The sequence below is a fragment of the Acanthopagrus latus genome, chromosome 8, assembly GCF_904848185.1.
Source record: "Acanthopagrus latus isolate v.2019 chromosome 8, fAcaLat1.1, whole genome shotgun sequence".
Classification (NCBI taxonomy): Eukaryota; Metazoa; Chordata; class Actinopteri; order Spariformes; family Sparidae; genus Acanthopagrus; species Acanthopagrus latus.
In genome coordinates, this window is record NC_051046.1 from 6,998,481 (window position 1) to 7,022,028 (window position 23,548).

Below are 23,548 nucleotides of genomic sequence, written 5' to 3' on the forward strand. Positions count from 1 at the left end.
GTAGAACCTGCTTCTTTGAAAGGGTACAGGTGCAAGGGTCTGTTTGAAGAAACTCTAAGTGACTAAGATATTGTTTACTCCACAAAAAATAAAAAGAAGATCACAAAATGCATCTCCAAAATGCCGGCTCTTGATAATGTCAGATGTTCTGTCTTAAGCGGCAAACTGTAAAATTTAACGTAGCCAGGATAATTAATTCATCGAGTCACCGTGTTTTGATCCTTGTAGCTCTACAGGGTGTGCACTCAGTATTCATGAACATCTCCTATCTCAGCACTTCTTTCACTAACAGCCACCTAATCTCCTCCTAACACTTCTCTCCACGACTACATTTTTGTCTTTTACTATTTCTGTAAAGGGGCTTTTCCACTGCTCGCCTGGCAACAGTCCAGCGGAGATCTTGAGAGATGGAGACAGAGAGAGAGGACGGCTGAGGGGGGAGAAGAGGCAGCAGAGGGGTGGGGTGGAGGTGGACTGTGGGACTGCCCAGAGGGTTGCTCCTGCCAAGAAGGCACAGAGGAACGTTTGTGTCTGTGTGTGCAGAGGACCAGCTTGCCACATCACAGATCTATTGTTGAGGCTCTACTGCCAAGGCTAACGGTGGGCCCACGCAGCCATCTGTCTCCATATGCTGGCCCGCTGGTTAGCAGCTAACCGCTCAGAGAGCCGACCTCTCCCCTCGGCTGCCTCGTGAAGCCAGAGTTCAACTGAGCATTAAAGGCATGATACGCTAATATATGACACAGAGTGCATTTTCAATCATTTCAATAGCTATGAGCCGTTTGAGAGGGCATTGTGTGTCTTGTCATTATAGTGTTTAAATGGGATCATATTCTCTCATAGCCCGCCTCATTACAGGCTTCCTTCAGAGCCAAGGTGAATTAGAATCAAAGGCAGAGTCAAGCCCATCTTTTCTATGTGACCCTCCAATAACCCTACATCTAAATCGTCTTTGTCAAGGTCAGTTGTGCTCATTGTTCTGCTCTGGTAGACAGGATGTAAGGGAATGGCACCGGCCTTTCCTTCTCGGTTTGTAGGTTAGGGGGCATTGTTTTGCACAGGGTGGTGCTGTTGATGATAGCAATAACAAACTATGCCTGCTTTGCCTGTGAGTGCATCGTGGTTCCTTTGGTGGCACAAAAATAGCATATTGTTGTAAAGGACTTTGCCGTATCTGGATTTCAGGTGGGGGAGGAATCCTGGCTAATTTACATGATGAAACATTTCAGCTGAATAGTTCGAGGATTGTTTTGTGCGTCACTGAAAACATGTGAACATAATAGATGGTTGCTGTAATCAGCTCCAGAGTGTCCTCTGACTTGTTTTTGTAATGTCTTTTAAAATGCATGAACACACAAAACTGCACAACAGGTGTCACCTGCGACTTGCTGACTTTGGCTTCTACTTAAAATGCAAAAATGTATCCTCTGCCCAGCATGTGTTCTCTTGTTTTAGTTTGGGTGCTTTCAGACGCTCACCCTCTTACATACGCACACACAGTCCTACTTGTTCACTTTCACATTCATGTACACAAACTCTCAGGCACAGTAGCCAATGATTTACAATTTCACAAGTGTCACAGGTAATTTTTCATAAAGACAGGTTGACAGTGCTTGAAAGTAAGACCTGAAGAATTTTAAACCCCCCTGTTTTTTTTCACTAATGCTGTAAACACTCTTTTCTGTTTTCCCCTCCGGCACTCTACTTGATACAGTACAATGCATTCATGAATATTCTTAGGGGGCTGGTACACTTGTGTTTTTGTAAGGCTGCCTCTTTCATCTGAGAGAAGGTTGAAGGAGGATGAGATAAATGAGCCGAGCTGTGGGGCGTCCTGTCTGTGTAAAGACAGTTATTTCACTTTCTAATGTGAAGATCAGAGGTAGCTTCAACAAAATAGATTATTAAAACAGTTGTGTAAATAGTTATTCATTAATTATTTTAGTGTTTTTTTGTATAGTGCCAGTTCAACACATGCTGTTATAGGCACAGATTATCAGGTAATGTGAGGGGTTTACAGATCCAGGCTTAAGCCTGATCAGTGCCACCCTAGTAACATCAAACATGTTTGATATTTACAATTTAAACTATGATTTCCTTTTCCTTTCTGAACCAGACCAAAACAAGAGCAAACATGTCAGAGGCATTGAAGCTAATGTTGGCTAGCATTCTACTGTTGACAGAAACAACAAATCTTGCCTGAAATCATCGTCTACCCATTCACCCATTTTCACTCATTTAACGTTCGGCTTTTGGTTTATTCTCACTGCATTGCATTACTGAAGAAAGCTGTTGCATCATGCTAATCTTCATTTTGTTTATGTCTGCTTCCCCATGAGATTACATGACAGGGATCATGTGCAAGCCCAGCTTTAGTGTGTAGAGCCATTAAGGTTGAGTTGCAGAAGCTATGCTCCTGCTGCTGCACAGTGTGGAGTTTGCTCTTTTTTTTAATTCAAAACGTTGAATGTTGAATGTGTCTTGTGTCTGAATTGTACCACATTTGACACTGCACTTGCTTGGGTCTTTAGCAACACACCTGCCAAGTGTGACATAGATTGGGATGAATGGTTCGTGAGACATGCGAAGGACATACATACAGACAGACAGGCAGAGATTCCTGGCTTTATGTTACATGTCAACCCACCCACATTGCAAAAAGACTTGTTAAATACAACTGCTAACATAAGGCACATACCACTAGGAAAGGAAGCTGCAACCGACTATATGTATGAGAAGATATTTGTTTTTGTTTTATTTCAATCTTATGGAGCTGCATGTTGGTAAATGTGAAAGAAACTCCTAATATTAGACTAGGCATTCTTACACGTCATTTCACTGAAGTTATTCATCACCATTGAAACATCTAAAACGGAATCCTCTTTTCTGTGAAGCTTTTCTGCAAGATTTAGAAATCTGGCTGCAGGGAACGGCTCCTGTTTAGTCAAATGAGCATCAGTGAGGGCAACCGCTGTCGGTGGGAAATAATACCTGGCACAGAGTTCATTTTTTAAATCATCCCAGTGGTGTTCTGTTTTGAAGTCTGGGTTCTGTGCAGGTCAAACCTTTTTTCTTTTACAGATATGCCTCGTGCACAGAGCCAAGACTAGCCTTCAGCAAATTGCTGCCATACTGTTGGAAGCACACTATATTTTAAAATATGAGTGTCCCGATTGTACCTTCTACCCTGCATACATTATATTTATCTACCAACCTACCTATAAGCAGACCCTGGCCCTAATTATGAGAGAACACCCAGCACAATTAAAAAAAAAAAATGACATGACATGATTTCACAGTAAAAGCATCCCATCTACTATTAATGGATGTAGTCAGTGAAAAAAAACGCACATGCTTTTATTTTGGAATGATTGATTATTTGTAGCAGTTACTAGCTGCCATCTCTCACCTGTCCCACTGTTCACCACTGCTCACCAGTTCTAAATGCGTTTTCAGGTAAAGGTGTTCTCTTTTAATTAGCAGGGGCAGGTTGATGTTTAATTAATAACGTGTGTTGTTTGATAAAATAAATATTAGACCTCATGCAAGGTGAATTATAATGATCACACTCCTAAGTTAGCAAGACAGAATAAGTATTTGCTTAGACCTGGGTTGTAATGTAACACGTTAATGTTGAAGATGAAGCGGTTGTAAATGTAGAGTAGAAAAAAAAAATAATCAAGAGGTTGTTTTATACATCAATTAGCCGACTTATTGTTAATTTTCAGGAACCTTGCAGTACATAAAGCTAACGTTACAGACGAAAAGGGAAGCTAATGTGAGTAAGCTAGCTTAGTTTTCACCGTTAAACAGCTTTACAGCGGCCATTTTGACACGTCAAACGCAGGTGTAATTAATAACAGTAATGATTGCTACACCAATTTGGGTGCAGCAGAAATGTCATGTGAATGTAGTTACATGCTGGCTAATTGTTATAACCAAGTAGCAGCTGAGCAAAGCAGGACTATAATTAACGTTAATATTACATGTGTAGTTTCTGGTAAAAAACAAACAAACAAACAAACAAACAACAACAAAAACAGACTAAGACAAACTAAAACAGTCATACACTGGGTTAATTCAGAGTGCATTGTTTACTTTTTCTCCTGCAGTCCTTGTATTGCCATGTGCTAAGACTTGATAAATATGAAATGTATTGGCATTAGTATGTCTATCTGAAATCAGTCCATCGAGGTAATAGCTTACTCTTCCAAATGAGTGAGTAAAACTGTTTTTAGTTCAAAATGGTAGTGTGGACTTGTTTGTTTGTTTTCTTCAAAGTCATACCATTACACTTCTGTAGTTGCTTTACATTGAAATGATTGATTTTTTTTTTTGTTTTTGTTTTTATAAGAATTCTGTTAAGACTTGTCACAACAGTGGTACCGACTTGTGACCTGGACTCATCAATTTTTGCTTTGTGTATTGCCACATGAAGTTAAGTAATGTGAATGTTATCAATAGTAAATACTTTTCTCAGTTGAGAAGACATAAAATGTGCTCAGGGATGAAATTTGATGGCATCATTGTACTGACTGTAAACTGGCTGTATCATTAATCTCAGGTTTATTGAGTTTTTATGGGATCTTTGGACCTTGTTTACCACTGAATAACAAACACATTTTTGCTCAGGACACAGCATCATATATCATATATATATATATATATATATATATATATATATATATATATATATATATATATATATTGTATAGCGCACAAAATCCCCTGAGAATTATCATGTCATGGTATTCAGATGTTATGTCCTGTGCCATCTTCTGTGTTGTCACAACACAGATGACTCAGAGAATTCAAGTACAATGTAGACAGGCAGTCTTTCCATCTGCGTCTTATTAAATGGCTCAGTGCTGTGCTCTGTGTTTCTGAGCTCTCCTCTGTGTTTGATATCTCACTTGGCATTCCCTCTGTGCGCAGACCTCGTTATCGTATTCCTATGGAGTGCACTGGCATTTGACATGCAGACACCAAAGACTCTGGCAGCATTGCAGATCAACTGCCTCTCACAGCAGAACTCCCTCTCTTTTTGTCATTGGGACTCCTCCTCTCTATCCTGTCTTGTCTCTCTAGACTTCAAACAGGTGATGGACCTAAGGGATCATGGGGACTGTCACTTTCTTCAGCCTTAATCTGATTTGAGTTAATTTCTCATGTTCCTTGCAATTGCAATTGGAACGTGCTCTTTACTGCCTAGTAAACACTTATTTAAGACTCCCACTGAGAGCAATGATCTGTTATTCAGAAATGCTCTGATCACAATCACACAGTTACACATTCAAACCCTGGAAAACCCTTCGTACAACCATAGTCTGATCTGATGGCCACTGAGTAGCTCTGATGGAGCAGTGGGGATACAAAGGCCTTGCTCAAGGGCAAGTCGGGGTAGTAATGAGGTCACTTTCCTCACCCAGATTTATCCTGCTGGTCTGAGCGATTAAAACGATGGTCTTCTGGCCACAATCTCACTGGTCTTGCCTTTAGGCCACCTCTGTCCCCACACTCTTATTTATTTGCTTTCACTTGCTTTTAAGATAATCACCAGCCGCGGCAGAGTTGGTCGGTAATGTTTTCACCTTGTGAGTCTTTATGTGAACCTAATCATGGCAAAATGTGGTCCATGAGACACCTTCTCCCATGCTCCAAATGACAAGTAGTCATAGATAATTGAAAGACATTGCATATTTAAGCTAAAGAAGCTATGGATCAGGTTTTTTAACACCAGGCAGTTTAAAATGCCTTGATCTGCAGGCATTGATCCTAATCCTACAGATCAATTTAAGACACATTCTCACTGGCAAGAGGACTTTTGATTTTTCCCTCATAGTAGTTTGTGTTTGGTTTCGAAAAAATGAAAGCCCTGGGGGACCACTGAGTCACTAATGTGATAAATCACTTGACAATTTAAAGGAGTTAATAGCAAATTTATTTTTGTGAAAAATTTGAGTTTTTAAAAATGATTGTAGTTGTTGTAAGTTATTTAGTCATGAAATTAAATAATTTTAATTGTCCCCAAAATCATTTTCAAACAAGTCACTACCATTTGTTTTCCTTTGGTTGCATGAGCAAATTAAATTGTCTCTTAAGTAGGGATGGAATTAGTAAATCAACAGTATTAGCTATTGAGGTGTTATTTATAGCCTGTAGCGTGTGTTGGGACGAGGCCAGATGGACAGCCATGATCCTATTACCTCTGTTACTTCTCACTGTTGTTTGTCTGCCTCCAGATCCTTCAGCCCCTCACCAGACAGTGAACAAGAACAGGTTTGGTTCTTGTGTTCATTAAATCTGAGCAGAACACTGAGGTCCATGACTGTCCATTCAGGGAGCAGGACGGAGCACGTTTCATGGTATGTGTCTCTACACAAGGACTTTGTTGATTTTTGTTGTCATTAAATGCTCACATCGATGCTTTTTACTCTTTGCTGTGCGTTTGTAGTGTAATGGTGTGAATGTATGTTCGCATAGATGTTAAACTAAGCCATGCATGTTCAGTAATTCATGACATCTCCTAAATAACGTGGATAAAAACAGGTTACATCATGGAGGAGACTTTCCTAAAAAACACAAAATACTCAAGTAGAAAGAGTAGAATTTAGAATGATGGATTTGTATCTATAAGGTTTGAAAACAAGTGCTCAAGGAGGGGAGAAGAGTGGGAAATACTCTTGATCAGTGATTGGATGTTGGTCGCCCCGGATGACTCACATGTAGCTCATTCATGTTTGAGACAGTGTTGGTGTCTTGATTGAACAGGCTCTGCCACTTATAAGTCAGGCAGTTGGTAAACTTCACTTCACCTTGTTAAGTAAGACAGTCAGGTAAAGGGAAGGGGTTGGGGTCTAACTGACGTTGGGATTTTTGAAGATTTTGTTATTAAGACGCGTTATTGTTGTCAGTAAAAGATGATAAACTTGAATTGTGAAACCAAAATAGGCAACACAATACAGCCATACTTTTGAGAAAAGCTTCAAAGAATATGATTTAAACAGAGATGCTTTGACAAATTGCTAAGCATCACTTTCTTGTGTGTATATCTTATACTTGAGGTCATTTGATATTTAAAATTAAAAAATTAATCCACCCACCTGTTGTGGAAAATGGCACAGAAAGAAGCGTTGTTAAACTGTTTAAATGTGTTGCTACAAAATGGCAGGGATTGTCATCAGGATGTTTTTTTTACATTTGAGACATTCTTATCATCTCCCTGTTAAAAATGTATGATGACTGCATTTCCCTTTTTCTCAGAGTCTGTTTTATGTTGCTTTTCTTACTTTCTGTTGGTAGATAAGGAGACGTGGTGAGGTGCAGGATAAAAGATTTAGAGATGATATCTTTATTTCCTTGCAGGCAGTCCTGGTTTGAGTAGGGAAATGAAGTAAACTGTTTAGTTGGTCTAAACTTGTGCAAAGGAAAATCCTCCATGCTTCCCCAGTTCTTGTCTCCTCTCCTTTCAGGACAAGGGGAACCAAGCTTAAATGGTTGTGCAAATTGTTTCACCACCTTTAGTAGAACATGATGACCACAAAAAAAATGGTTCTCTGTGATGATGTTGACAGGCACTGCTGCATTAATGAGGCAATGAGAAGCAAGTGTTTCTAAGTCTGCTTACTCTGGTTGTTGTCCCAAGTTCCTGGTTGTTGATATGATCATGACAGTTCATATTGACAGACATGCATGTTGTAGATATGCATGATGGCAAATTCTGCAATGGTGAGATGCTGCTACTGAATATCTTTAAAGGCAGGATTTTGAGCTTACTCCTTGCAGAGACATGCTCATTTAAATCAGCTTGTAGAGTGAGTTTCTAGCCTGAGTTAATTTGTACGTCAAAGGAAAGTTTGTGTCTTGTCTTACTGATTTTTACATTTAAGAATGCAAAATCATTTTCAGTCAGGTTTCCTAGTTTAAAGTTATGTTTGCTCTTTTTTAGCAGTTGACAGCCACATGCCAGAGTATTCAGCGTTGGCTTTGTGGAGATCAAAAGATGAAAAAGTGGAATACACAGTATGCTTGTTGATGAGGTGCTTTACCTGAGGCAACTCCACTCACCTCCTTCAACAGCAGATGAAGTGATGAAAATGAGGCGTGATGGGTCATTAACACAGCTGAATATCACTTAGACCTTGAGAATGGAGATTCATTTTACTGACTGAAGGCGCACTTAGAGTGCATTAATTGCACTGCCATGGGAAATTATAATGCACACACACTAACCTTTGATGAAGTATTTGACATTTTATGTTTCAAATGAACAGTAAGTGTATATCCATCAGTTGTGCGGATGTGAACTTACTCAACCACAGTTGGTACGTGGTACATTCATGGGAATAGAGGATGGCTTTCAAGACTGAGTGTAATTTATTTCAAGTACTTTCAATTGTTGATATCGATTTATAATTTTAAAAAGGATGAAATCAGACTGTCACTCCAACTTTTTGTTTCGTATTCACCATAAACATAAATGTGTCCTACACAGAGAGGGGGCATGTGTTGACACACATCAGCATGTACTATGACAGTCATTGCCCCAAGGCATCAACCAGGACGCTGCCATCTTCATCAGACTCCACCATCAGCACTCTTATTCAGCTTCCAACTATCAGCTGACATTTATATTCAATAATTATGCAAAGTCACTTCAGTTGCTGAATGTAGAGCAGTCAGGAGATAGCAAGTGCAAGGGCAGATAAGATGGAACGCAATGTAAAAGGCCTATTGAGGCACAGAAAGTGGAGAGCAACAAAGATAAAGGAGGGCTAATTGTTAAGTACTCTAATGGATTGTTAACCAGTTAATTCCTTTGTTGGATGTACAGGGTTAGTTTAAAGTTAAGATTTAGATTAATGGGTTTGTACCAAAGCAGGATCAGGGCTTAAATGTTTGTTTGCCCATCTCTCTCTCTCTCTCTGCCTCATGCCTGCTGCTTTTTATCAGCCTTATTCACTATCTTGCAAAACATGCAAACTGGATCATAATTATGCAGACGTCTTAGAAAGTAGTATGGAAGGGCATCTCCCCATCCTGCCTGGTTCGCCTTTTCTCCGCTACCTCTGCTTAAGAGTCTGGCTGCTTCCCCAGACTCGCGATCCCTTTTTGTCTGGCCAGCTGGTTTCAAAGTAATGTGCTGAGGTTTGATGTTAAAGAGCCATTTCTTTTCCCATGCTGGTGTAAAATCACCATCTGTCTCAATGTCTGCTTTGATTTGAGTGGTCTCTCTGCCAGACCAGCCTGCAGATGCACCTCTGTGAGTCCAGCATCACACCCTGTTGCCTTTGCAATTTGCTCAAGAAACTGTTGCACTTGATTTGTGTATACAAGCAATATAAAGCAAACAAGTGCCAGTTTTTGTCACTAGTAAATATTTGCTGAAGCTTTAATTTTTTTCTGCTACTTATACAATTTACGATTACTTAGTGCCTTTGGACCCACTGTATGTCATTTTTGGAATGGAAGATGGCAGCCACCTATTGGTAATCCCTGCTACAATAGGTGGCCCCAAACACTAATATAAACACTATAGAGTGCTCCCTGTTGATAGTGAGCGACCCTAATTTTAATGTGTCATGTTTCATTGTATATCTCACCCTGAGTAGCCAACCTGTAAAGTAACTATAGTAACAGCACGATAAGATGTGCTCCATTGTAGTCAGTGCTGGGTTTGGTGTGTCACTTGCTAAATGATGTGCAAAAAAACATTTTTTGCCCCAGAGGCTTCCGAATGAAGATCTCTGTTTGTCCCAAACCTGTTTTAGACAGGATGCCATTAGTCTTGAGCTCTGGGATATTACTCAGTCAGTCAGTGAGTCATGTCAAAAATTGTGAACAATTTCTTAAATGATTTTTCTTTAATCAAAGGAGGGTTTAATCCCCACAGGTCTTCATTTTCTTGTATATCTTACTAACACGAAGAGGTCACAAACACAGTATTTCAAATAATAATTAAATAAAATGCAGATGCAATTCAGGCCTTTGCCTTGTAAATTGTTCCAACAGCAGCCTCTGAGAGAAGAGATTAGCACCATTGGCATTAGCATATTGGTAAAAGGGTTAGAGCTACCTTTACACTTGTGGTTAATTGACTTCATTTTACATGCGTACTTCTCTCTCTCTCTCTCTCTCTCTCTCTCTCTCTCTCTCTCTCTCTCTCTCTCTCTCTATCACACTCCCTTTCTTTCACTCGCTTTCTTTTATCTCTCTCACTCCCTGCCTTCCTCTGGGCTGAATTAATGAGAGATCAGTGAAAGGATGTTTACAAGATTAACAAATGCCTCAACACTTAGTCTGTGTATATGAGTGTCAGTGGGGGTCTGTGTTGTCCCAGAGGGGCTGTGAGGATTACACCAGCATCCAATTTACAAGATGCATTAGTTTTCATCACAGCTCTCCATAGAACCAAACTGATCTGACACAATTACACCTGAACAATCTGCAATGACTTATGTATTATGTATCGGAATGAATGTCAATAAATAACACAGGCCATAATGTTTGTCTGTATCTGTTCTCTGTGAGGATTGCCCGACCAGCAGACTATGGACCTAAATTCATTAACCGTCCTTGCTTATTATCATGAAAATGTGTATTCTTTATTTAAACCCACACATAAAACGCATTATCATGGGCAACATGGCCAACACAGCAAGTTATTGAGCAAAATGTGCTTGATTGATTTTTCTGCAGCTTTATTTTTCCCTAACTCTGATCCTCCTCTCCTCCCTGCTCTCCTTTCTCTCTCTGTCTATTCCCTCTAAGCCTTTGTAGGCTTAGAAGTGATTCCGCTAAAGAACATTTTTACACAAAATCTGCCATCTCAATCTGTGACTAACTGAATTGCGAGTTAGCATTGTCGAGGATATTTTATTCTAGGGCTGCACAATTAATCAGAATAATAGTGAAATTAACTGTGTTGAACTGAAGCAAACCATCCTAAAATCAAAATGTTGTCTCCTTATGTTATTATAATCAATTGGTGCTGGCTTAAAGTATCAGCTTTAAAGTAGTTTTACCTCCAAACTGTACTCAGCTAATCACTTTATTTACTGTGAACATTAAACTGCAGTTCATTATTTAACTCTTTGTCCTCCTCTTAACAGAAACTCTCAGTTGTGTTGTGTGTTCGGCTGTTAGTTCTACCAGCTCCATTAGCAGTTAGTTAAACACACATCAAGTAGTGTTTGGTGAACTAGCTCTCATCCTGTTGATTTTTAGCACAGATTTGCTGTTCACATCATAAGGGAAAAAATGGAATGCTTCCCTTTGTTCGTTGTTAGTCTACTGCGTCCTTAAGGATTTGAAACAAAACTGATTTTTCATAGATCTCAAACTATGTAGCAAGTCAGTCAAACTAGTGCTGTCACAGCGCTGTGGAGACCGGTCTGACTATGCAAGTCTGTAAAGTGAGAGCCAGCTTGAGAATGCATGCTTCATTGTATTCAATGCTAAGTTTAGTTTGTCATTCGCAAAGGGATAGTTATACGAATTACATACACATTCTTTTCCCTTGTCCTGGAGCCGTCTTGGAGAAGATATCTTGCTGACACATTTTCTATCTTCCCCAGGATGATGGTATGCCGTTAGTCTCGAGCTCGGTTATCAGTAGAACATTTCCTTCTCTTGCAACATGCAACTGAGTTTTGGGACTGAGAAGTTGGAGTGAAGAGATTTTCAAAGCCAGATTCTTGTCTCCTTTGTAAGTAACTGCAAAGGGAAAGTTACAATACAGTCAGGTTTTTTTTTTATTATAAGGACTGTATGCACACGCTTGCACAAAAATATTTACACACATACGCACACAGCAAATGTCCCCTCAAGTTTAAAAGAGCAATAGGTAATTACCATTGGCCAAGGGTATTGACACCAGTGAGGCAGAGATGAGAGGAGATGCTCGACTGAATTATTCGTACTAATTACTTTTTCTCATACACCTATGGGAGCTGTGTGTGGGTTTAGTGTGGTTTGCATGTACATGTGTATTTGAGTGTAAAATGTGAATTTGTGTGCGTGCGTGTGTGTGTGTGTGTGTGTGTGTGTGTGTGTGTGAGTGATAGTGCCAGTGCCAAAGGAAAAGCTATTGCAGCTGTCTGTGGCTGGCAGAAAGGCATCTTCAAAAGCCTTCAGCAAGCTGAAGGCGCACGTTTTCCCCTAACTGTTACACTATACAGTAGACCAATTTTAGCTTCTTATGAACACTAAATTACTCCTATTTTCTGTGAATTTGGCAAACGATTTTGTTACTGTACTATTTGTTTGATTTAATGGGTATCTACTTTAGCTTGGGGGGCAACTCTCATAAATCAAAACTCTGTTGTATCTGTGCTAGTAGGTCTACATATGAACTAGCGGGAGCTATTGATTTACTGTACTGGCTTTTCAATGTATCACTGCCTTGCAGTGTCTGCATTAAAAGTGCACGTATAAATGCGGTTAATGTGGGCAATGACCAAGCAATTTATGTTTTCTTTTCCTGACAGCACTAGAGACTATTCTATTACCTACTAGCTGTATACTGTGTTAAATCTACCATAAATGTTAGGAAGAATTTTTCTGGCTATCCAAATGGTCATTACTGGACACAACATTTAGTCACTTTGGGTCCATGTGGAAAATATTAAGACTAAGGATACACTTCATGTTACACACATGTGTGTCTCTTTGCATTTTGGGTGTATGGGTAAACTAAATTCACAGTTTGGTAAGTACCTCAAGTTTTGGGTCACTGTTCAGTACAATTTCAGGACAGCAGGGAAAACAAACAAATGTCACGTCTTGAAAGAGGTCGACATTCAACAGTGGGGTCATTGGCAATAACAGTTAAGGCACCTACACTGGCAGGTTGTCATTACGAAAAAGGGGAGCAGGGAGAAGGACTTGCCTCCCAGCCATTATACTAATCGACACTTTTGGGTGATGCCATTGTAAATTACATGTTTACAAATGGTTCCCCAGAAACACTAGACTTCAGCTGAACATCAGCCCTTTTCACACAGAGGCTCTGCATCATTCCTGCAACAAATGCTCACTTTATGACGCCTTTTTTTGTTAACACTGCACCAAGCAGCTCTGGTTTTAATCTGTTAACAGTGTGTAAATTTATACAGCACGAGGGTTGCGGAACCAAAAGAGGTGTGACGGTAGACATCATGACTCTGACATCTGTGTGTTTTGTGTTTACCTAGGTTGTATCTGCTGACTGTTTATAATCCAATGGATGCTATCATAAAGTGTTGTAATTAAGATCCTGACCCACCATGCATTCTAAAAAGCGACAAAGTTATGTTTTTTGGTCTAAATTACATAACAACACCATCACCATAATCACCATCAGTAAACCCTGGACCCTGACTCGCGGAGAGGGATGCTGTTTTCTCGGGGAAAGTTCTGTTAAGTCTCAGTCAGGACCGTTGCGGTTTTTTCTATAGAAGTTGCCAGAGACAGTACAACAATACAATAATGGAAGGTGACAAAGACACGGTGAGTTAATTTTTTGTGCTCTGAATCAAGTAACATATGATTGATGTAGTTTCTTTAGGCAGAACTGTGACGAAGAGTCGGTAGGACAGACAGGATGACAGAGGCTCTTCTGTGTATGGATGCCGTTTTTTTTTTCTCATATAAGTTGCCAAAGACGCTACCTGTTACCACATTACTGTTTTTTGGTCCTGTAACGTTGACTTGTGGGACCAACACACCACTTTTCCATGCCTCTGGCTTGTCTTTCCGTAGGTAGTATCAGAGTCACAGCGAAACTGCCCCCCATCCGCATCTGTGACATTCTCACAGACGACCAGGCAGGGTATTGGCGCATGATTACCGCATTGAGAGGGCAGTGTAAATGCGGCTATTGAAGTCATACAGTCTAATCTTTCTCATTTATGCTGTTCCTAACTGGGAAACCATAATGCTCCCATACAGTGGGAACTAAATGTCATCATGGGTTGATCCTGTAGTTTGAAGAGAGCAAAGAAGTGTGTCCCCTCAGAGTTGTTATAATTTGCTAGTGTTTGTGACATGTGGGAGAGAAAACGACCTCTCCATGTCCTGATTAATATTAAACCTGCCTAGCTAGGCACACCCAAAACACTCCTATGACAATCAAGCTGTTGTTTTTTTGTGTTTAATTAGCTCAGCATTTCAAATAGCTTGACACCTAACTCTGTTTCAAGCTTCTGAGGCTGAACACAACTAAGTTAAGGACGTGGTTCAGAGACAAAGACATTTTTAATCCTGGGATGTTGATGTTCGTATGTCTGTGTCAGCGCTACTGTAAGGTCATTTTTTTCCCTACTACCGGTATGTCTGTATTATTGCAAGAAAGATAAGCCCATAAGACGTCAGTAAATTAGAAAGGCAATAAAACCTGTATTCATTACAATGTACGGTTAATCCAAAGAATCGCAGGGCCAGTCGTTACTCTGTTCATCTAGATCAACCCCTTGAGATAATAGTGGAGTCAAGCCAAACTGTGAAACACAAGGTTATGACCTCTCATGGGGCTTGGTTTCCATAACAACTCCACTGAATTGCATATTCATATTCCATTGAATACAAGGTGACAGAAAGTAGACTAAATGGTATGTGTAAGTGGATATGAGGCAATGAAGGAAGTTGAAAATTATAAAAGAGAAATATGTGGATGTTAGAGAGTATGTGGGAGAAAGAGAAGCATTGGGTAATGCTGCCGAACATGGTCTCAAACTGACAGTGCTTTTGATCAAAAATGGAACTGCAAGCATGATCATATTATCTCATGCATGCATAGTGAGTGGCATTTTGGTGAACAACATGTTATTTTAGTGCTCAAACCACTGCTAAAAAACAGAATACAGACAGTATCAACATAGTAGCCTTGTTTGCACATTTGAAATTTCTTGTGTGATGGTGAAATGTGATATTTGGCCATGGCAAATTATGTGTTATGGACAAATATGTTTTTTTGATGATACTGATGATTTAAACCCCCAAGATTTGTCTATAAAGGAGCTCATTTGTGGTTCCAAATAGCTGTTCTGTGTTACAAACACACACAAGCACACAAACTACTGCAGTTTATATCACATGTATATCCCCGAAGATGCTCGGGTGATTTACGTGGCAGACTTCTGGTTCAGTGGCCAGGCCAACTACATAGTGAGGTCAGTGTTTTTATGCAGCCCTCAGCTGTGCTTTGCTCTTTCTTGCATTACGCATTTTGTTTTTATCTTCACTCCTACCTTTCCATAGTTTTTTCCATTTCCAAGTGGTGAGTGTGCTTTGTGAGGCAGAAAAATGCATTGGACACAACTGCTCTTCATTCACTGCCCCGGCTAAAGAGGGGAATCATTTTTCTCTGCTGGCTATTAGGCTGAAGGACCGGAATTTCACATGCAGGCAAATGCACACACACACATAAAGATACACTCACGTGCACACATACAGGTGTGTATATAAAAATGCACACACCGATCCCTGTGGACATAGACATGGGGGTATTATGTCATTATTGCAGCTTTATAGAAATGAATATTTTATTTCATACCCCTCTTCAGAGGAGGTTATTGATTATCTTCCCTCTACAGATTTGGAAGTGTGTTTTTCGTGTGTGTGTGTGTGTTTTTAGTCTCAGGGCATAGTGCTTCTTTGTCGGATATTTATGCTTGAAATGTCAAATGTGATTGAGGAGCAGAAATACATCTAACATACTGTACTTCACCACCTCCACCAGTTGAAATCAGACCACTTACTGGCAAAATTATAATGTATCAGTGTACTCATGTGGCATGGTCCAGTTCTCAGGTATCCATTTATATCCTCATTATAAACCAAATGTGTGTATTTTTGTTATAATGATTATAACTGATGGAACCATCTGCAACACCCTCTCCTTCCTGCTTATTTGTCAGCCATTGGCAAGGAGCCCTGCTTGGTAATAACTCTCTTTGGTTAATCTGGTGCTAGGTAGCCAAGGGGCAGCCAGTGAAAGACAATCCATTAGCAAGTGACCATTGGGATAGCCAGAAATACCCTCTAACATTCATGGGAGATTTACCACAGTTTAAGGCTGGTAGGCAATAGAGTAGACTCTGGTGCTGTTAGGAAAAGAAAAATGTTCTAAATTGCTTGGCCGTTGCCCACATTAATCACATTTATACGTGTACTTTTAATACCGACATTGCACAGAATCGTAATGTGTTTATGCAGTTTGTGTGGAGGCGTGTTACTTCTTGATGATGCAAGGTGGCAACCACACTGTCATTGTATAACCATCCATAATCTCCTCCTCTTTGTACCCTAGATGACATCTTTATTATCAGCCCTGTTTACTCTGTAATTTTACCAACAGTCACAGTTAAATGTCTGGCAACTCTGACTCTGCATTATGCCGTAACCCCTCCCACACCAGCCCACGCTGTCTGAGTAGCATGTGCTCTCCGTCTGTTGTCAGAGAGTCTCCCCCCTCTGCCAACGTCACTATTACCTCTGAGGTGCATTTGGTAATAAAGTTATTTTTAACCACGCGTATTATTCCCAACATCATAAACTATCCACTGCTACGGGCCCACTGCCAGTACTGTCATTGCAGTGTAATAGGCAATACATCAACAAGTGTGTTTGTGTGCGTGTTTGTGTTTGAATGAGCTTGTGTGATTCAGTGTGTAATGTCTCAGCACTTTCAGACATAAAGTGGCATGTAGGAGTCTGGGATCACTCAGTGTCTCACAGTGCTCATCTTTTATCAATGGACTGCGTCAAATGGATATGTGCCAGTAAATGTTTGCAAGCGGGCTGGTCAGAGATTAAAACTGTTACTCATTTTACACAACATGCAATAGGTTGCAAAACTGGTTTTGATGGCTGTGTGATATTTATAAACTCTAGGTAAACACACACGGAAAATTAAGGTGGTAATAGTTGCTCTCCTGAGGCTCTGTGGCGTGCAGCAGCCTGGAGTTCTGAGAATGCATTTTCATACCCGCTGCCCTGTGCAGTCATGTTTGATATGCTGCTTCTCTCTCTATTGCTCAGCTCCTAGTGCTGTACTGTAATTACTGCACTTGGCAGAGAGTCACGACACATCGACAACAGATGAATTTGGGTGCGGGGAGGGGATGAGCAAAAGAAAAAAGAGATGTGGGGGTGTGGATGGGTGTTGTGAGGAAAAGGAGTACCGCAGAATTATTTCAGACTTCTATGAAATAATTGCAGCACTGGGAAAATTGAAGTTTTAGAGAAAGCCATGCCAGCAGATGCAGGTGGACGTATGTTTATGGATGAGCGTGTGTGCTTGTCTGTGTGTCTGATGTGATATAGTACAGTTGCATGCTCACCTCAATAATTAGCAAATATCAGTGGCAGTTTGTATCTGATTGGGTCTTAAGATTTTCTATATGGGACATGTTATATCTTGCCAACTTATAGTTGAACCAACTTACTATTTACTTTAAAAGAATATCCAGTCGGGGCGCCGCTTAGCTCGGTTGGTAGCGCGTGCGACCCATGTGCCGAGGCTCTGCAGTGGTCTTGGGTTCGACTCCCGGCCTGGGTCCCTTTGCTGCGTGTCACTCCTCCTCTCTTACCCTGTTTCCTGTCACACTCTTCAGCTGTCCTGTCAATAAAGCCACATAAGACCAAAAAAATATTCTAAAAAAGAATATCCCTTTAGATGAGTATTGAACAAGCACTGTTGCCACAGTGACAACATATTTCCACCAGCTACTAAGCTTGTGACAACACTGGTGTTAAAGATCATAAAAAGTTGCTCACTATCTGTAGAGTGCTGTATTGATTTACTGCAAATGCAAACAAAACATTTCCTACTGCTGCAGCTTCACGTAATATTATTTTACTTGTGAGGCATAAGTTGAGTTTAGGGTCATAACTTTTATTATGAAGTAGGCTAGTCAAAGAAAATGCGTGTGTGTTTACCACTACAGTTAATCAAAAATGAGTCTACAGAGCAAAACAATGATCTGTTTCAGCACTTCAGACAGGGGATCAGTTTGAAATATATTAGTGATTCATTTTATAGAGACCTCCAACTTCAATCTTGTTGATCAACTTTCCTTACTTTTGTCACACAAGAAGTAAAATGGGGCTCCTGTTAGCCTGTGCTGCCACTCTGCTGCTGGCACTGCTGCTGCATGGTACAGACACCCTCAGTTTATAATTGTAGCGTCTGTCATTTCAACTAAGTATTGGTTAAAAATGGCATAACAACAGTGTCTCCTGGGCAAGTCATGTAATTGCTGTATGCCAGAACATTGTGCAACACAGGAGTTTTCATCCATATAATTTTGCTGATTTTGTGTATTGGCACTCACAGCACGAATTAGGGACTCCATACTCTATATGTAACTGCTGGAGTGAGAGGAGGAGATACAAATAGGCAGGAAGGAGTTGAAGTGGTGTCACACGCTGTGATAATATCAGTTGAAGGGGGTTGGGAGTTATGATATAAACAGATTTCTGTCCTGTAATTATAGCTTTGCATGTTGCATACATATGGAAAAGTGCTTTTAAAAACATAATAGCTTCCTTTTTTTGCACAAGAAAATCATTTCATTACATAATCTGAAAATAATTAATTTCTCTTACTCTTACTATGTTGTGGGGATGACAACTCACCCAGCCCATGTCAGAGTAGTGCTTCACATTATGCTATTTAATAAATGACTTTATATGACCAAATAAATTTGCTGTCGGTTGACCAGTGGATTGAACAATAAATTGTTATATTTTTGAAAGGTTGTCATTAAACAACAGCAACACAGCCTTTCTACCATATGTTGTTTGTTCCTAGTAAACAGTCACAAAATTTGTCCCTTTTAAATTGGCAATTATTCTGTTGGTGTGGTTCATTTCACTAGTGGCCTGTTGATGATGATAATCTTATTTTGTGTTGTAACCCTGTACTTCATTTTCATAGGGTATCATCCTCGACATTAAGAAGGAGCTTAATTGTGGTGGTGACTTGTCCTAACTCTGAGTATTGTTTGTAATTGTTAGGGTCAATGTACAACATTTTTGAGAAGTAAGAAATTGACGTAAATCATTGTAGACATCTGAGCAGCCAGTAAAGAACTACAATGACATGACTTGAGCAGCAAATGAGAAAAGACTCCACGAGTTAACTTCCAGTTGTGCCCTATAATACACTGTCCGCACCAGGTAATGTTGGTGTGCATAGCAGAAGAGGGAAATAGCTTTTTGGGATCAATGATGCCTCTCAGAAAAGATTTTGGCTACTGCTTATATATGCTGGTTCTGGACACATTTTATTCATGCTCATTGGAACTGAAAAGGAGAACGACTCTGAAAATCAACAAGGATGGAGGAATCTATATACCTTGAAATTAGATGCCTAATACAAATATTACTTGTGGTGTCATTGTAACGATGCAAACTATCCATATAAAAACTGCAATAAGTAAACCCCAGTATAACATACGGCATAACATATGGCCAGGAAAAACCAAACTGAACATATTTACAGTAACTAGGAAAGATGAATATTCATGAATACACTTGCAATCACTTGCAAACCTAAAGGTAAATCAGGCATAGATTCTTGGACTATTCAATGTTGGCATTAAAACATTGTGAAGTGATTAAGTGTACAAAGAACAAAAACATACAATGGAAATCTATTTGTTTAGAACCAACTCCTTTTGAAATTATCTGGACAGCAAGCCATCATAAAGTCTTGGATGAGAATCTGTGAAAGCAGATATCCTGTTGGTAAAGAAAGTAAAAAAAGTAAACATATTAAACCATCTCAGTGTAATTGTTCAGCTTAACTGGGTGCAAGGGAAAATTGAGATTCTCTGTTTCATGGTATCCAGCAAAATGCATAATGGCAGCAAGCAGGCATATTAAATTGTATTTATACTTGCAAGTCATTGACACACAAAGCCACACAATGAAAGAGAGATTGAGCCCCATCTCCGGATGCATTGAAGCGCTGTCACTTCCAAATGATGTCTTGATACCATCTGTGTGTGATTGTTTTACCATCTCCTTTAATGATGCCTTAACATCTTGAGCACATAAATACCACATTTTGTTTGCATAACTGTGAAGAGGCTCATATTAGACACTCTTCCATACACCAATCAACACAGCATTGCACAGTATAATTCACTTCCTCCTTTTACCTCCTCTCGATGTCACTGGCATCTATTTGTATGCAAATTAATTGTGTTACATCAGGCAACTGGTGGGAGCACAAAAAACATGGCAGGCTTTCAGGCAGGTTAGGTGATGAATGTCAAGTTCGTCATATTTCTCACACTTGTTTTGCATCCTGTGAGATGGCATTCACCATCCTTAAATCCAGAGTTAGAATCAGTCGAAGGAGATGCCACACACAAAAGAGCAAAAATTTAGGCATGACGGCACAGCACTTACATCAAGCTCCTAATGATGCTTGTACATCAGGCAGCACAGTTGAAGTCACACATGGATCAATGATTTGAGACTGGTGGACTCTTATCTTAGTGTGACACTGCTGTGCTAAAATGACACTGTGGTGTTACCATGTTGAGTTTTTAAAATTGTTTCAGCATGCCACCTGCTAACCACCTAAAAGCCCTCTCATACTTGCTTTCAACAAAATCTCCTTGGCAATAACAACAAATTGCAATATCAGAAATTATTATTGCACAATTCCACAAATGTTATAAAAACAAGTTAATGAAATGTGATTCATCAATGATGAGCAGAGTTTTTGTAGAAACTAGCTAGTAAAGAGCTGCTCTTTAGTAATGTGAGGTTGTTATTATCTACACTTTTTCTTTCTCTTCCCATTACTCACAGTGATGGGGTTGGGTTAGAGCTGAAACATGGTTTCCTCTGTTTTTATATCAGTGAAGATGACACAACAGTGGAAAAGGGATCTGCAGCAAGGACTGAATAATGCAACTGCAGAAACCAACTTAAACTACTTGAAAATACTGCAGCAAAGACCTCTCGCTGATGAGTGATTGTTTAATTTGTTTTATGTACTTAGCAGCATCCATACACTTTGATTCTAGATTTACTGGGGTGGAAGCCACTGACTGGTGATCCAGACATTTCCACTTAAGGGTAACCCCACCAATCTTACACATTCAAGGGTGTTTACAGTATAGTACAATGTGGTACAGTTTACAGCATATAAGTAGTATAAGTTGTATAAAGCGTTTTGTGGTTCCCGAGGAACCTGCATGTAATCTATTAAATTGCCTACAATGATATCACTCAATGGCTTAGTTGCAGTGTAGTTAGTGTAGGTTTTGATTGTAACAATTTTGATAATTAGTTTTTTTTTAAACTGTCCATCAGTCCAACAGTGTTATAGGAGTGCTTGCAGGACCCACTGTATTAATGAAGGGATCTAGCAGCAATTTTAAAGCACCACAGTAACAAAAAACTGTCGAACACTGTGCTAATAAATTACTTGAGTTGTTACACAAAGAAGATCATAATTTGTATCTGCATTTGCTCTTCGTACCATCAAGACACCATCATTTTCATACCAATGACAGCTGTATGAATAAGAAGAAATCTCTAGTTTGGTTTAAAGAAATGTTATAGAAAAAGGCTAGCACATTTAATCTGATGAATCACTGTATTCAAATTGAGGATTTTTTTGAGATTTTTCTTTTTTTAGCTTGATGACGTTGCTGAGTTGCTGCCTGTCGTAATCAAGGTAATTTAGAATAATGTTTCAGCTGGTTACAGAAACATATCAAGTGTGTGTGGCAGAAATTATTTAAACAAACGAACATCTTTCCATTCATGTTAAGCATTTTCATTGATTTATCTGTTCAAATTGCTGCATTAATCCATTATTTTTATTAGGATGTGTTTTTTTTTTTTTTGTTTGATGCAGGTCCAGACAAGATTTTGTCTTCTTGTAGGACACTCACAAAAACAGACTCTCACCATTGTCAGAGTTTCTTAGCGTGACTTCTCAAATCAGCTATCTGGTCTGTTGTGTCAAACTGCCGTTGGATTGGACTGTGACCCAGATTCGGTGTGTTTCTCTCACAGATGACAGATGTAGATCAATAGTCATAAAAGCTCAGGAATAGATGGCTTAGTAATGGCTTATACCCCTGCTTTTAGATGGATCAAATAGGTTTATCTTTTTGTGAATGAAAAGGGGTTTGCATTCACTCCGTCTGTTTCTTATTCTTTCTTTGCCTTACACAGGAGACACTTTACTTGTTTCCACCACTCTGTGTTAATTTCCCCTTATTATAAACCTCATAATTTATTTCTCAATTTTGCATGGATAAGGGTGCGTACAGGCGCAGAGAGAGAATGCTGTGGGGTTTAAGGGCAGCAACAGAGTAAACAGCATGAAATATTGATGATTTTCTGGAAGGAGGCTGCCAGTTGCAAAAGACACACTCATATTAACAATTCTCCATTATTATTCAACAGCAATTCTTGCTGCTTCAGCACCAATATGGTCAGACATATTCAGTTGTGTAATTGTAGGCCAAAATGTGTTCTATTACAAATTACATGATTCATTCTTAGTTATTTTTTTTATGTACAGTAAGTATGTAATGATGACCACTGCCTCAATTTCTCCTTTCTTCGGCATCGTCCACAGTTCTGATGTTAAATCAGCATTTTCCCTCTTGGCCATGGTGTGTGTGAAAATAAAGAAAAGTGGCTTTGGCAGAAACCCTTCTGATGATGCACTAATTTGGAGTTACTGCCTTCTCCTACTGCAGTAAATATGTGAGAATTCAAATTCTTTTTAAAAAAGTAGTGTGTTATATTCAGCTGACGGCCTGCGTATTGCACTGTCTTTGTGAAAAAGAATTAATTTGATCTGCTGTATGTAGCTTTTAGGATTCCTTAATGTGACATGTGTTACCCAAATGTATCTTACTTTCCTTAAAGGAGAAGAAGAGAGGAGAAAGAGAAAACAAGGGTTCACAGTCGTTTTGAATTCAACATTGACTGCTGTTGTACTTGTTGTGTATTGAACAATCTACACATACAGAAGCTACCACTGTGTAACAAGTCATGAGCAGGAGAGCTGTGTAATTTACTGGGAGGCATCTACCTTAGGCAGCTTTGCATGATTAATTAGTTCTTAATACTGGCCTCACACTAACACATTGGTATTTATGAGCTGAAATAATTTTCTGTGAAAGGAACAGTAATGGGATATTTGTGGAAATTTTAAATATTTAGACCTGCAGTAGCCAATGAGAGCAGGCTGAACCGGAAGTGTCACCAACCAGATGTTGCGTAGAAAAGAGACATCACAACAGCACAAATTGATGATCAGGGCCAAAATCATGTAGTGTTAAACCAAGCTTTACATTGTCATAGAGCTTAAACACATTTTACAGATACATATTTTGTATAAGTGTGTCTTTGTGTGTTATGTGTATTGTAGACTTTTTGTTTTTGATAGTGTTATTTAGCCCTTTTCTCATGGTCTGTCTTTATCAGTGCATGATGAGACAGTTTGTTAGACAGTTTAATTAATCCATAGATTGGATGAGTCTTTGCTGACAAATATCAGACTCAAGTTTTTGTGTTGATT

At 39.4% G+C, this 23,548-nt stretch overlaps 1 protein-coding gene across 2 annotated transcripts in view; it reads left to right on the plus strand.

Annotated features, from left to right (window-relative positions):
• Nucleotides 1-3,377: 3,377 nt before the first annotated feature.
• The window catches only part of shank3a (SH3 and multiple ankyrin repeat domains 3a), a 170,446-nt gene continuing 150,275 nt past the window's right edge, over nt 3,378-23,548 (plus strand). For both annotated transcript variants that reach the window (XR_005076449.1, XM_037107024.1), the window contains exons 1-2: nt 3,378-3,456; nt 6,243-6,365. The gene's annotated coding sequence lies outside the window, so the exon portion shown is untranslated. The remainder of the gene's footprint in view (nt 3,457-6,242; nt 6,366-23,548) is intronic.